The 14,960-nt window shown below is 36.5% G+C and overlaps 1 protein-coding gene across 2 annotated transcripts in view; it reads left to right on the forward strand.

The window, feature by feature from the left end:
• The window catches only part of COG5 (component of oligomeric golgi complex 5), a 518,626-nt gene that overhangs the window by 127,244 nt on the left and 376,422 nt on the right, over positions 1–14,960 (forward strand). The gene's annotated exons all lie outside the window — the stretch shown is intronic.

Consider the following 14,960-nt stretch of genomic DNA (forward strand, 5'->3'; position numbering starts at 1 on the left):
CTTCTCTTTGTTTTCTGTTGCTTCTTTGTTTACATAGTTTTCCTACTTTAGGTTCTGTGCAAAATTAAAATAATTTCTGAGTCCTGAGGCCATTTCAGTTGATCACCTATATTATATATTTAATGAAGCTATGCCAGGTTCCTTGTTCTGTGCTGTTATGGTTCTGTGCTTTTGGGAGAACCAGCTGAGTGGCAACCTGTGATCTAGTGGTCTGGTATTAAGACTAGTTAGCTACATGATGCTTTTGTAAGAAGGCTGACATTCTTTATGTGTATAGCCAGAGAATGGTAGAATTCCTGTATAGACTGTAGTTACACTACCAACTCAGTAGTTTCCACTGTACTACTTGGGGGCATCCATTAAGCAAAATGGATGAATTTTCAGAGATTATTAATGATAGGTAAAAGTTATGCTTATTGGTGACTTTTTCCTAGTAAAATAGGGCAATTTATCTTCAGTTATTGCTACCTTCTAGTCTGCATTTAGAGATTTAAGTTGATATATTAACAGAAATTAGAACTATAATCTAGAATTTATAAATTAATAAACAATTCAAGAATTGTAAACTCATTTAATATGCAGGATAACTATAAGAAATGTTCAGAATAAGTAGTCATTAGACACTCAAACATGTTAGGAACAAAAGGGTAACACCAAATGAGAAAAGGTAACCAGAGGTTACGAGTACTGTCTTATTATAGTAAGAATATAGTGAGAACTCTTTTATACCTGGCCATGCTGCCTGCAGCCTAAGAGAAAGAAAACAGAAGAGGATGATTTTGAGGCCTGAGGTGAAAGTCACCAAATTAGATGAGTTTTGTTTTTGGCATACACCCCTACCCTTGTTATTTTCTAAAGCCTTCCAAGCTTTCGTGACACTTGTCTTTCCTCCTTCTCTAAAATAAACATTTATTGAAAACCTACTATGTGCCAAGGGTTATGCTGTTCCTAAAAGTAGGATTGGGGCTACATGGAAATAAAAACAGAAACAGTATCGGAATCTTGCTTTCAAAGGGTTCCTAGCTAAGGGCTTGGATATTATACTTTTTCAAGCCTAACCCCCATGCCAATCCAGGAAGGTACTTGTTATCCTCTAAAATCCTTCAACTCCTCAGTTCTTCCAAGTCAAATTCCCTTTCCCTGGATGGGGCTTTTCTTAGCTTAGGAAATCATTGATTCACAATAAAGCATAAAGAATAACAGTCCTCAAAAATTATTTTTGATTTAAAATACAGTCTTTGAATATAATATTGTCAACCATTAGAGGCTTTTTTAGGATTTAGTGTTAGCTTTCTAATAAATAATAATTGATTTTACATAACAAAATTATTTAAGTTTTATATAGATGAAACTGAATCTCAGGTTATTTTACTTGCTTAGATTCGTATAGCTGATAAGTGATAGAACTGAGAGTTGTCTAAATAGTCTTTATCTAAGTGAGGCCCTAAGTCTCTAATCAGTTCAGTGTGTTGGGAAAATGATTTTCAATTGAAGTGGCTGCAGAAAAGGCTTTTCCAGTGATAGAAGTAAGCCATACTGTTTTTCTAAAGTTGTGGACCTGAAAAGTCCTGTGGTAGAGTTTGTGGACAAACAATGTATATACAACCTTAGGGGAAAATTTGGGTTGGGTGAACCAAGATCACCAGTGTTCTTATGCAAGTCCTATGTATTTTTAAGTTTGCTGAACAAAACAATGATTATAGAATAGATAAAGGTAGTGCTTGACATCTAAAGCAAGTAGAAATGGGTAATGAACAGTTTTTCTGTATTTTTTGAAATATATTAATATGTACAAAATATTGTATATGACATTTATATATATTGTTAAAGCACAGTAGTAACATGAACTGTGATTCCACCATCCCATCCAAGAACCAGTGCATTACTGATAATTTCCGTAGATAATTGTTCCTTCTCATCTCAAACCCCAGCCATTGGAGGTATTTAGAATGCTTTGTTTTGTGTTTTTCATGCTTTATAAAAAATATAGTTTTAACTCAAATTTTTATACACTTTAACAATATTTTAATTTTGCATACACTTCAAAATTCATGTATTTCAAATCTATACATTTTAACAATATTTCATTTGAGGACTCAATATTTCAGTTTTGCCTTTTTAAGAATCAGTGTTATCAAGGTATAATATTGACAAAATATACACATTTTTGACCAGTGTCCATACTCATGTAGCTACCATCACAGTGCAAATATAGAACATTTCTAATATCCAAAAGTTACTCTCATATCTTTTCAGAACCAGTTACTTCTATTATCTTCTAGTTTCAGACAAACATGGCTTTGCTTTTATCACTGTAGGTTATATTTACCTTTTCCAGAGTTTTATACATACTATGTACTCTTTTCTGCCTGGCTCCTTGTGCACAGCATAACATTTTTGAGATGCAACTACATTTTCACCTGTGTCAGAATTAATTTCTTTTTATTGCTGTGTAGTATTCCATTGTATGCATTTACATTTAAATTGATGCCAGTTTTGTTTATTATGAATAAAGGTGCTATGAACATTTGTATTTAAGTGTTTTGTGGGCTGTTGTTTTCATTTCTTGTGGGAAAATACAAGTGGAATTGCCAGGTCTTATGGCAAATGTATGTTTAACTCTCTGAATAACTGACAAACTGTTTTCCAAAATGGTTATTTACATTCCTACCAGCAATGTTTGAGACTTTCAGTTGATCCACATCCTCAGCATCATATGGTATTGTCAGCTTTGTTGAATTGTTATTTTTGTTTGTTTGGTTTTAGCCATTCTAACAGGTGTGTAGTGAAATTTCATAATGGTTTTAATTTGCATTTCCCTAATGACTAATAATGTTGAGTATCTTTTCATGTGCTTATTTGCCATCTGTATATTAAATGTCTAGTCAAATAATTTTCCCTTTTTAAAAAATTCTCATTACGTTTTGTGTGTATTTATATATTCTGGATACATGTCATTTGTCAGATATGTGAATTGCAAATATTTTCTCACAGCTTGTGGCTTGGCTTTTCATTCTTTTACTAGTAACTTTTTAAGAGAAATTCTTAAAATTGATAAAGTACCATTTTTTAATTTTTTTATTTCATAGATTGGGCTTTTGATATTGTATCTAAGAACCCTGCCTAATGCAAGATCAGAAAGATTTTCTGTGTTTACTCTGTTTTACATTTAGAAGTCTTTTACATTAAGTTCGTTGTTCATTTTGAATTAATTTTTTAAAAGATGTGATATATTGATTGAGGTTCATTTTTTTTTGCCTATTGATGTCCAATTGAACCCACTTCATTTGTTGAACAGGCTATTCTTTCTCCATTGAATGTCCTTCTCCCCTTTCTCAAAAATCAATTGCCCATATTTATGTGGATCTATTTCTGGCTTCCTTATTCCATCCCATTGATCTATTGGTTTATCCTTTTGCCTATAACCACACCATTGTTTACTGTAGACTTATAGAAAGTCTTGAAATCAGGTAGTGTGAGTCTTCCAACTTTGTTATTTTTCAAGATTGTTTTGACTGTTATAGTTCCTTTGTCTTTCCATATAAATTTCAGAATCAGGTTATTAATATCTACAAAAAGTCCTGCTTGCGATTTTGACTGGGATTGCAGAGAACCTGTAGATCAATTTGGGGAGAATTGACATTTTAATAGTATTGAATCTTCTAATTTATGGACATGGTATGTCTATTATTATAGGTTGTCATTGATTTATTAGTGTTTTAAAGCTCTTATCTTTTAGATCCTGTATATATTTTGTTAGATTCAAATCTAATTATTTCTTTTTTTAGTGCAATTGAAATACCTATTTTTTTAAAAAAATTCAGTTTTATTGAGATATATTCACATACCATACAGTCATCCATGCTGTACAATCAGCTGTTCACAGTACTATCATACAGTTGTGCTTCATCACCCGAATCTATTTTTGAACATTTTCCTTACACCAGAAAGAATAAAAATAGGAATAAAAAATAAAAGTAAAAAAGAACACCCAAACCATCCCCCCCCCCCAATCCCACCCTAGTTTTCATTTATTCTTTGTCCCCATTTTTCTACTCATCCACCCATACACTGGATAAAGGGAGTGTGATCCACAAGGTTTCCACAGTCACACTGTTATCCCTTGTAAGCTACATTGTTATACACTCATCTTCAAGAGTCAAGGCTACTGGGTTGGAGTTTGATAGTTTCAGGTATTTACTGCTAGCTATTCCAATACATTAAAACCCACAGAGGGTTATCTATATAGTGCATAAGAATGCCCACCCAAGTGACCTCTCGAATTCATTTGAAATCTCTCAGCCACTGAAGCTTCACTTCATTTCATCTCGCATCCTCCTTTTGGTCAAGAAGTTGTTCTCAATCCCACGATGCCGGGTTCAGGCTCATCCCTGGGAGTCATATCCTGCGTTGCCAGGGAGAGTTCTACCCCTGGGAGTCAATATACCTACTTTTTTTGAATTTCCAATTTTTTATTTTTGCTATGCAGAAATACAACTGGTTGTTTTATATGACCTTGTATCTTGCAACTTTTATTAAACTCATATATTAGTAATCCTGGGAGATTTTTGTGAATTCCATGGTGTTTTCTATATGGATAATTAATGTTGTCTGCAAATAGAAACTGCTTACTTCTTCCCAGTCTTTGATTTTTTTTAGTTTTGTTTCCTACTTTGCTTTATTGTACTGGCTAGGACCTCTGGTATTAGACTGAATAGGAGCATATTGGGAGAATCAGTCTGCCATGGGCCTTGAGCATCCCTGAAAGTTTTTGCTGGATATGCTAAAAATGCAAAGACCTGACTGCTCTTTACACAGGCCATTTCTCACGGATGTGTTTGTAACTAGCAGCTTTGAGGAATGAAGTAATGAATCCCCAAAGCAAAGAGCAGACCTGCTTCTGTTTGCTATAAAAATGATAAATTTCCCAAGCTTAGTGTTCTTTGGCTGTGAAGCAGACCCACTGTGTACACAGCATCTATCCAGGTCTATCTGTGAGAGGACTTGGAGGGCAAGGTGAACTGTCACCAACATTGTGCTCATATTGTTTCCTGTGTCATGGGTAATTAAGTCCTTTGCCTCTGACCCAGGTGTCTTATGTCTTCTGCAAACATCCATGAAATGGGAACCGACTAGCTCCATAACTTGCAAGTAGGATAAAATCCAAACCCTTAAAAATTTTTGACAGTTTTGGCAACAAGGATGTGATGTTGACAGAGACATGGCCTTCTGGAAGAGAAATGGCAAATACCCTCATCTGCTAGGTTAGGGGATATGAAATATGATAGCAAATGCTTTTGTTTAAAGTTGTAGGTTAGGAGTGGAGAGTAAGAGTCTCCTATTGACCTACTTATTAATGAATTTTTAGAGGCTAAGCAGGAAGAGTTTGAGTTAAACCAAGCTGCTCAAATGGTGCTTTGATTTTTCTTTACTTCATTGGCTGAAGGCAGAAAAAATATTACATCAATTAGGCAGCAAATTTCAGGGACCTAAGCAAAAGCTAGTATAGCTGTGGCTACTGAGTCAAGAGGTCCCCAGCGCCAAACTAAGAGGTGTCAGCGATGAGAATATAGGGCTTTGGGTGGACTAAATACCCAGACTAAATTATAAGTTCATTTGTTGAATCTGAGTGGGTAGCCACTTGAAATTAAATGTAAATACAAAGCCTTGCTTATTGGTGCCGAGCTGCTCTGTGTTCCCTGATTTTTCCCTCCTTCTCTACCCTGATCTCAGTTGCTTAAGAAAAAAAGTCAAGTATGGTAGGGAATCTACCATACTTAGGGAGGGGAGGAATTCAAACTTTTATAGTTCAGTTGGATACAGGTGCCTAAGTCACCAACCTACCTGGTCTTATGGGGAGAAAGCATACTAGTTGGCAAGAATGGCAGAAGGCATTGGGGACTGTAGGATGGAGTTACAGTAACAGGCACAGAGGCAAATTAGTCTCCTAGGCCTAGGTGCTTGTAGGAGCTTGGAGATAACATGAGAGAGGCAGCAACTTCGATCCTGGGGCAAGGAGCCAAAGCAGAAGAAAGGCTTCCCCTCCATGGGCTAGCCACCTTCATACCCTGTACTCATCGTGCTCCTGGAGGAAATAAGTGTCTTCTGACAGCTATGGCTGTAGTCCCTTATGTGCATTTGCTGAACTCCTTAGTCTGTGTTCCTGTAGTATGAATAAAAGCACTCATTCCAATAAAGTGTGGGTGGAGCCTCTGGACTTTATCAGTGTACTGTTGTTCTGGTTTTCACTGCTAAATGTGTAATTGGTGTTGATATTTTTTATGTGAATATATACTGTGGAATGCTCATGAAGTCCAGAGGAGATTCTCCTATTCATGGACTTCTGCATGGAGAGAGGTGATCCCTTGTCTCCTCCATAGTGATCCAGCAATAACAATATATATCCCAGGAAGAAAGAAAATCACAGCTTGAGTTAAAGACTTGGTGGCTACTGGAGTACTTAGGCCATTTCCCAGTACAGCAGTGCTATCTTCTTAACTCACTGCTATCTGCCTGACATGGCCACCAAGTATACCCCTTTTGAAAAGGTGGACAGCTATTGGCCTATTGCCAAGCTCTTGTTAAAATTAAACACCTGACCCTTAGATGTCTGTAACTTTCTGGTTTTATGTTCCCATTTAGAGTAGATCTGACTTGACGATTTACAGGGAAAGGGCCTAATACACTGTATTGGTTAAATGAAAATAGTGTGTTCAGGGGTGTAGTAGCCTGGCCTTAGTGTCATCTTATTTTTCCATGAAGGGGTTGCAGCTACTCAATTTGAGGAAACCTTATCTCTTACTTTGCCACTTGAAACATAGTCACTGGCTCATTGGGGCCCTATATTCACAGAAGTTCCTGTAAATACCTGGGCTTGATTTATTGATGGGAATGTCTGCCAAGTTAAAAACTGATGGTATCCACTGTATTGTTGCAGCTGTCATCCTCAGTGCCAGCTACAGAGAACTGAAAGTAGATGTGTCACTCCACTCCATTCTCATGTCTCTGACCAATACTCCCCTTGATTAACCTTGTAATATTTTTACTGACTCTTGGGCTGCTGCCAGTAACCTATTTTTTTGGTCTACTGCTTGGAAGACTACAGGCTGGATGATTGAAAACATCTCTCTGGGGCTGCAGACTGCGAAAACAAATTGCAGCTGCTACTCATAATCTGGGTCACTTGCGGTATGGGTATGTTCTGTAGTGAGATTGACTCAAGCTGCTGGTCAAGCCTGTACTGACTATTTTGCTGCTGTTTCCACCTGGATTCGTTATTGTACTGGATATAACAACATATCTACCATCATAGGCTGGGCAGTGTCCTGGATTTCAGGAATTGGGACTTCTCTGTGTTCCTTCTCCACTTCCATTTGTAGGATGCATTCCTTCTCCTCCCACAGGTGTATAGGGTTTTTTTTTCTGTTTCCTTCAACAGTGTTCAAGAGGTGACAGGGTTAGAACCCTTCCCCCAATATTTTAAGGCTCCACTCTGCCCCCTTATTAGAGATGGTAGAAAGGATCCAGGTAAGACTTCATTCATTTCTCTCAGTAGCTGTTGTTGCCCTCCCTCAAGCCTATACTAAGGATGATTACTCAGGTTGCTCATCTTGCCACTTTTTTTGTGAGCACCTGGTAAAGTCTGTGAAGAGGAAACTACAAATGGGTATGAATTTCCTTTGTGTTTGTGACCCCCGTGGATTTTCTTGTTAGCCCACAATCAGCCTTTAGCAATTTGGTAACAGTTGAACTGGATATTCTTACTGATGTCCGGCATTGTTTTCCCCACGTATGCAAGTACTCATGTCTCATCTGTTCGTTAAGGCACCTCTCTTTCCTAAGATTTCGGGTTGACTGTCCTGCCACCACAGCTCTGACGGGTTCAGTAAAAGTTTGGATTCATAGATTGTTTGGGGTTTTTTCCTTATTTTTGTTGTTGTCGGAGTGTTAACTGTGCTCTTTCTAGCTTTCTGTATCCTTTTTGGAAGCTGGAAGAATCCCTGCTGGGATTTTGATTGGCATGTCATTACATCTGTCAGTCAGCTGGGGAACATTCACATCTTTATATTGAGTCTTTGGATTCTTGAATGTGGTATATCTCTGTTTCTGTAGAACATCTTTAATTTCTTTCAGCAGTATTCTGTAGTTTTCAATGAAAAGGTCTTACACGTGTCAAGTGGATGATGCTGGACTTATAAAATTTGTTGATGGCATTATAAATAGTACTTCTAATTCTGCTTGTATATAGAAATACTGCTGATATTTGTATATTGAATGTAAATCTTGTGACCTTGTAAACTTATTAATTCTGGAAGCTTTTTGTCTTGATTCTTTGTGACTTTCCTTTTATGGAATGATCTTTGAATAAGCAGAGCTTTATGTCATCCTTTTCAACCTTTATACCTTTTAATTTTTTGTTGCCTGTGGCTATAGCTAAGATCACAAGTACAATTTTGAATAGGAATGGTTAAAGTGGACATCACTGCTTTGCTCTAGATCTTAGGGGAAGAGCATTTAGTCTTTCACCATTAGGTGTGTGGTTCTTTGTAGGTTATTCATGGATGCTGCTTATCAGGTTGATACAGTTTGCTTCTCTTGTTAGCTTAAAAATTTTTATCAAGAATGATACTGAATTTTTCAAGTGATATTTTCCATTTACCAAGAAGTTTAAAATGTTTTGATGGTTTATTCTGTTAACTTGGCAAACTACATAGCTTTTTTTCTGATTATGATTTGTGTCAGACTTACTTTTTTACTCTTTTACTTTGCTAGTATCTTTATTTTTAAGGTGTGTTTTCAGTAGATAGTAATAATTTGTCTTTGCCTTTTTATCCATTCTGATTTCTGTATTTTGATTAGGGTGTAGAAATTTTAAATTTAATATACTTTTCCAAGTGGTTAGATTTAACATAGCACCTTGCATGTTTTGTTTGTTCCATGTGTTCTTTATTCATTTTTTTCCTACTTTTTTTAGATTGAATAATTTTTACTATTCCATTTACTTTGTCTGCTGTGTTAGTAGCTGTATCTTCTAGTTATCGTTTCTTAGTGACTGCTTTAGGTTTTATGATATGCATGTATAACTTACTATAATCTACTACAAATAATATATCACATCATATATAATGCTTAGACCCTTATTAAAACTAAATTTTCTTTGAGTCCTCACATCTTTTTGCTGTAGTTGCCAAAATATCTTACTTCTACCTATGTTATAAATTTCATAACGTATTGTTGCTGTTTTTTTAAACAATCGTTTTCAAGTATATTTTAAAAATGAAAAAATTAAATTTATGTACATATTTACCTTTCTAGCACTCTGCATGTCCTTTGTATACCAAAGTTTCCTTTAGGTATAGTTTTCCTTTAGCCTGAAGAACTTCCTTTGACATTTTTTGTAGTAAGGTCTGTTGGCAGCAAATTCTTTCTGTTTTCCTTATAAAAAATGTGATCCTGTGCCTTCATTTTTTAATGCAATTTTATTGAGATATATTCACATACCATACAATCATCCAAAGTGTACAATCAGTTGTTCGCAGTATCATCACGTAGTTGTGCATTCATCACCACAATCCATTTTTTTGAACTTTTTCATTACTCCAAAGAATAAGAATAAAAATAAAAGTAAAAACAAATACCCAAAACGTCTCATACTCCCCTCCCCCCATTATTTGTTTACTTTTTGTCCCCTTTTTTCTACTCATTTGTCCTTATACTGTATAAAGGGAGTGTGAGCCATAAGGTTTGCACAATCCTACAGTTATCCCATATAAGCTATATAGTTATATGATCATCTTCAAGAGTCAAGGAGAGCGGATTACAGTTGAACAGTTTCAGGTATTTCCTTCTAGTACATTTCCTTCTAGTACACTGAAAACAAATAAGAGATATCTATATAATGCATAAGAATAACCTTGAGAATGACATCTTGATTCCATTTGAGATCTCTCAGTCACTGAAACTTTATTTTGTTTAATTTCTCTTTCCCTTTTTGGTCAGGAAGGCTTTATCAATCCCATGATGCCAGGTCCAGGCCTTATCCCTGGGAGTCATGTCGCATGTAGAGGGGAAAGGCAGTGAGTTTACCTGTTGAGTCGGCTTAGAGAAAGACAGGCCACATCTGAGCAACCAAAGAGGTTCTCTGAGGGTGACACTTAGGCACCATTATAAGTAGGCTTAAACTTTCCTTTGCCATTACAAGCTTCATAAAAGCAAGCCCCAAGATTGAAGATTTGGGCTACTGCAATGGTATTCACCAATGCTTGTGAAAATATCAGGAATTCCCCAGGTTGGAAATTTTAATGTTTCCACATTTTCCCCAGGCCCTCATGGGGGGCTTTGCAAACAATTTTTATTCTCTGCCCAAATTGTTCTGGTATGTGTTAGGGTTTCATACTACCCTGTAAAACCAACCAGATCTCACCCCTTATTCAGAGTTTCATGTAATTATGGTGTTTGAATAAACTGACCATACTAGTTAAATTATATAGCATGTTACAGAAAGTATAGATTTTGCACCAAATAAACATCTCTTCCTTTGGTCTCACACAGAAGCTGAGGTTTTAAAACACAGTCAATATCATCCTTTTCCCTTTAGTCTGGTTTACCTTAGTTCTGATCAAGTCCATTTCATTCATATCTCTAACTGAAGTCTGATCTCTTTTTCATCTTCTTTAACATTTGCTATATGGGGTAATGCTGACATTCATAGCTGCTGAACTCTGGCTCTGAGTCTCAGGTGTCACGCAGATATGCAAAGTTACAGGGACCAACCAGGTTATACATAAACAGCTGAGCATCTCAGAATTTAGAGATAACCATTACAACTCGTGAATAGATGTGACTGCTGTTAAGAGCTTACAATCTAGGAACCTTTAACATAAGCCTTTCCCTGATAACCTATATTCTCAAATTCAATTCTCAGAATTGCATATTGCACATTATAGTTATAGTTAGTCCATATTAGTGAGGCATTATAATGTTTGTCTTTTTGATTCTGGCTTATTTTACTCAACATACTATCCACAAGGTCCATTCACCTAGGTGTATACTTCACAACTTCCTTTCTTCTTGCTGCTGCTCAGTATTCCATTGTATGTATACACCACATTTCACCATTCCATTTATCAGTCGATGTACCCTTAGGCCGCCTCCATCCATTGTGAATCATGAATATGGCTGCCATAAACACCAGTGTGCAATGTCCAGTCATGTCCTTGCTCTCAGTTCTTTCAAGGATATACCCAATAATGGGGTTGCAAGACCCATCGTTAGCTTCCTGTGGAACCACCAGCCTGGCTTTGCCATTCTACTTCCCTACCAACAGGAAATAGATATATTCCTCTCTACACATTTTCTCCAGCTCTTATATCCCTATGTTTATCTTTTTTAGCAGTTTTATTCACATACCTTAGAATCCAACCTAAGTAAACAATCAGTGATTCCCAGTATAATCACATAATTGTGCATTCACCGACACAATCTATGTGAGGACATTTCTATCTCTTCCTCAAAGAAAGAAGAAAAGGAGAAAAAAAAAATGAAGAATAAAAATACAAAAGATAGAAGAAAAATAAAATACAATGAAAAGGTCAGACACCACCACCATGATCAAGAATCCCATATCCCCCTTTTATAGACATTTAGCTTTGGTATGTTGCCTTTGTTACAACTAGTGGAAGAATCTTTCAGTGTTACCATTAACTACAGACTCTAGTTTGCATTGATTGTACTTTTTCCTCTATACCATCCAATTTTCAACACCTTGCAATATTGACATTCATTTGTTCTCCCTCATTTAAAAACATTCTTATATTTGTACGTTTAATCACCATCATTGACCACTCTAGGTTTCGATAAGTTAAAAATCTCAGTCTTTATCTTCTATTTTTCTTTCTGTTGTCCTGCATGCCCCTAGCTTTCTTCTTTCAACCATACTCATACTCATTTTTGTTCAGAGTACTTACAATGTTGTGCTACCTTCACACAGTATTGTGCTATCCATTTCTGAATCTATACAGTCAATCCTGTGGAACCTTCTTTACTCCTTCAGCATCAAATGCCCGATCTCTAACCTCTTTCTGTCTCCTAATAGCTGTGTTTTCAACTCTCAAAGTTCGCTCATCATTGTTAGTCCATATTAGGGAGACCATACAGTATCTGTCCTTTATATCTGTCTAATTTCACTCAACGTAATGTCTACTGTCTGCCATTTTGTCTTTTGGATTTTATATGTCATATCTTACTTTATTTTTATTTCCCCCCAACTCTCTTTTTACCCTCACTGATAGTCTTCATTTCTACACTCTTCTCTAAACCTCTCTCTCCATTCTTTTGCTATCTGCCTGTAGTGCTCCCCTTAGTATTTCCTGTGGAGCAGGTATCTTGTTCACAAACTCTCTCAGTGTCTGTTTGTCTGAAAATATTTTAAACTCTCCATAATTTTTGAAGGGCAGTTTGCAGGATATAGAATTCTTGATTGGCAGTTTTTCTCTTTCAGTATCTTAAATATATCATACCATTGCCTTCTTGCCTCCATGGTTCCTATTGAGAAGGATGCACATAGTCTTATTGAGCTTCCTTTGTATGTGATGGATCGTTTTTCTCTTGCTCCTTTCAGAATTCTCTTTTTCTTTGGCATTTCATAATCTGATTATTAAGTGTGGAGTTGGTCTACTCAGATCTATTCTGTTTGGGGTATGCTGCGCTTCTTGGATCTGTAATTTTGTTTTTCATAACAGATGAAAACTTTCCAGTGGTTATTTCTTCCATTATTCTTTCTGACCCCTTTGCCTTCTAATCTTCTTCTGGGACATCCATGACATGTATATTCATGTGTATCGTGTTATCATTCAGTTCCCTGAGACTCTGCTCATATTTTTCCATTCTTTCCCCTATCTATTCTTCTGTGTGAAGGATTTCAGATGTTCTGTCCTCCAGTTCACTTATCCTTTCTCTGCCTCTTCAAATCTGCTGTTGTATGTCTCCATTGTTTTTCATCTCTTTGATTGTGCTTTTCATTCCTATAAGTTCTGCCCATTGTTTTTCCAAACTTTCAAGTTCTTCTGAATTTTGGCAATGACATATATGACTCTAAGCTTCTGCTTTCCACCACATTTACATACCATTCAGCACTGTTAGTTATTCTCACAATAATGTGGTACCATCACCTCTGTGCATTTCCAAACACTTAAGTTCAGCCTAGTTAAACATTCTGCTCATACTAAGCAACTGCTCCCCCTTCCTTAGCCTCATTTTGTATCCTGGTAATCTGTATTGCATTTCTATGAGTTTACATGTTATAATTAGTTCATATCAATGAGACTTTACATTTGTCCTTATTGTGTCTGAATTATTTCACTCAATATAGTGCCCTCAAGGTTTCTTCATCAACCCATTTTTTTAAAAGGCAGTTTTGTTCACCCACCATACATTCCATCTGTGCCAGTATGAATGTATAATATCCCCCAAAATGCCATGTTCTTTGATGCAATCTTGTGGTTGCCGATATATTAGTGTTGATTAGATTGGAATTCTTTGTTGCCATGGAGATGTGACTCAATCAACTGTGAGTGTAACATTTGATTAGATAATTTCCATGGATGTGTTACCCCATCCATTTAGGGTGGGTGTTAATTAGATCACTGGAGTCTATAAAGGAATGCACAGACAGAAGGACCTCAGAGCAATTGAGAATGACATTTTGAAGAAAAGGCTCAGTTAAGAGAGGGCAAAACACCCGAGAACAACATTTTGGAGAACGCCGTTCTGAAACACCACCTGGGAGCAAGCGAACGCCAGCCACGTGTCTTCCTAGCTAACAGAGGTTTTCTGGATGCTAATGGCCATCCTCTAGTGAAGGTATCTGATTGTTAATGCCTTACCTTGGACACTTTATGGCCTTAAGACTGTAACCATATAACCAAATAAACTCCCTTTTATAAAAGCCAATCCATTTCTGGTGTTTTACATTCTGGCAGTATTAGCAAACAGGAACACTGTCTTAAGTAAACAATTGAATGTTCACTGTATAATCATGTATTTATGAATTCACCACCATCACCATTATCTACTTATGGACATCTCCATTTCTTCCGCAAAGGAGGAGGAGGAGTCAAGGAAGGTAGGTATAAAGACAAAAGAAAAAAAAAAATGACAGGTGAAAAGCAACAAAAGGAAAGATAGAATTAAACTGAAGTACAATAAAAGAGTCCCACAACATTACCAAAGCCAAGAGTCCAATATTCCTTCCTTATGTACCCCTCTTATAGGCATTTAGCTGTGGAATATTGCCTTTGTTACATTAAAGGAAGCATAATGTAATGTTTCTGTTAACTATAGCCTGTAGTTTGCATTGATTATATTTTTCCCCAATACCACCCCATTTTTAACACCTTGAAAGGTTGACATTCATTTGTTATCCCTCACGTAAGAACGTGTTTTTACATTTTATCACAGTTGTTGAGCACTCTAGGTTTCACTGACTTACACAGTCCCAGTCTTTAACTTTCCTCTTTCCCTCTAGTGTCCCACATGCTCCTAACCTTCCTCTTTCAACCATAACTTACAGTGATCTTTGTTCAGTGTATTTACATTACTGTGCTACCATCAACCAAAATTGTGTTCCAAACCTCTCACTCCTGTCTTTTCCTATCTGTCTCTGGTGCTCCCTTTAGTATTTCCTCTGCAACAGGTATCTTGTTCACAAACTCTGTCACTGTCTGTTTGTCAGAGAATATTTTGAACTCTCCCTCATATTTGAAGGACAGTTTTGCCACATATAGGATTCTTGGTTGGCAGTTTTCCTCTTTCAGTATCTTAAATATATCACACCTCTTCCTTCTTGGCTCCGTGGTTTCTGCTGAGAAATCCACACATATTTTTATCAAATTTCCTTTGTATGTGATGGATCGCTTTTCTCTTGCTGCTTTCAGAGTTCTCTTTGTCTTTGACATTTGATA

This window comes from Choloepus didactylus, chromosome 5 (genome assembly GCF_015220235.1).
Source record: "Choloepus didactylus isolate mChoDid1 chromosome 5, mChoDid1.pri, whole genome shotgun sequence".
In the NCBI taxonomy this organism is placed as follows: Eukaryota; Metazoa; Chordata; class Mammalia; order Pilosa; family Megalonychidae; genus Choloepus; species Choloepus didactylus.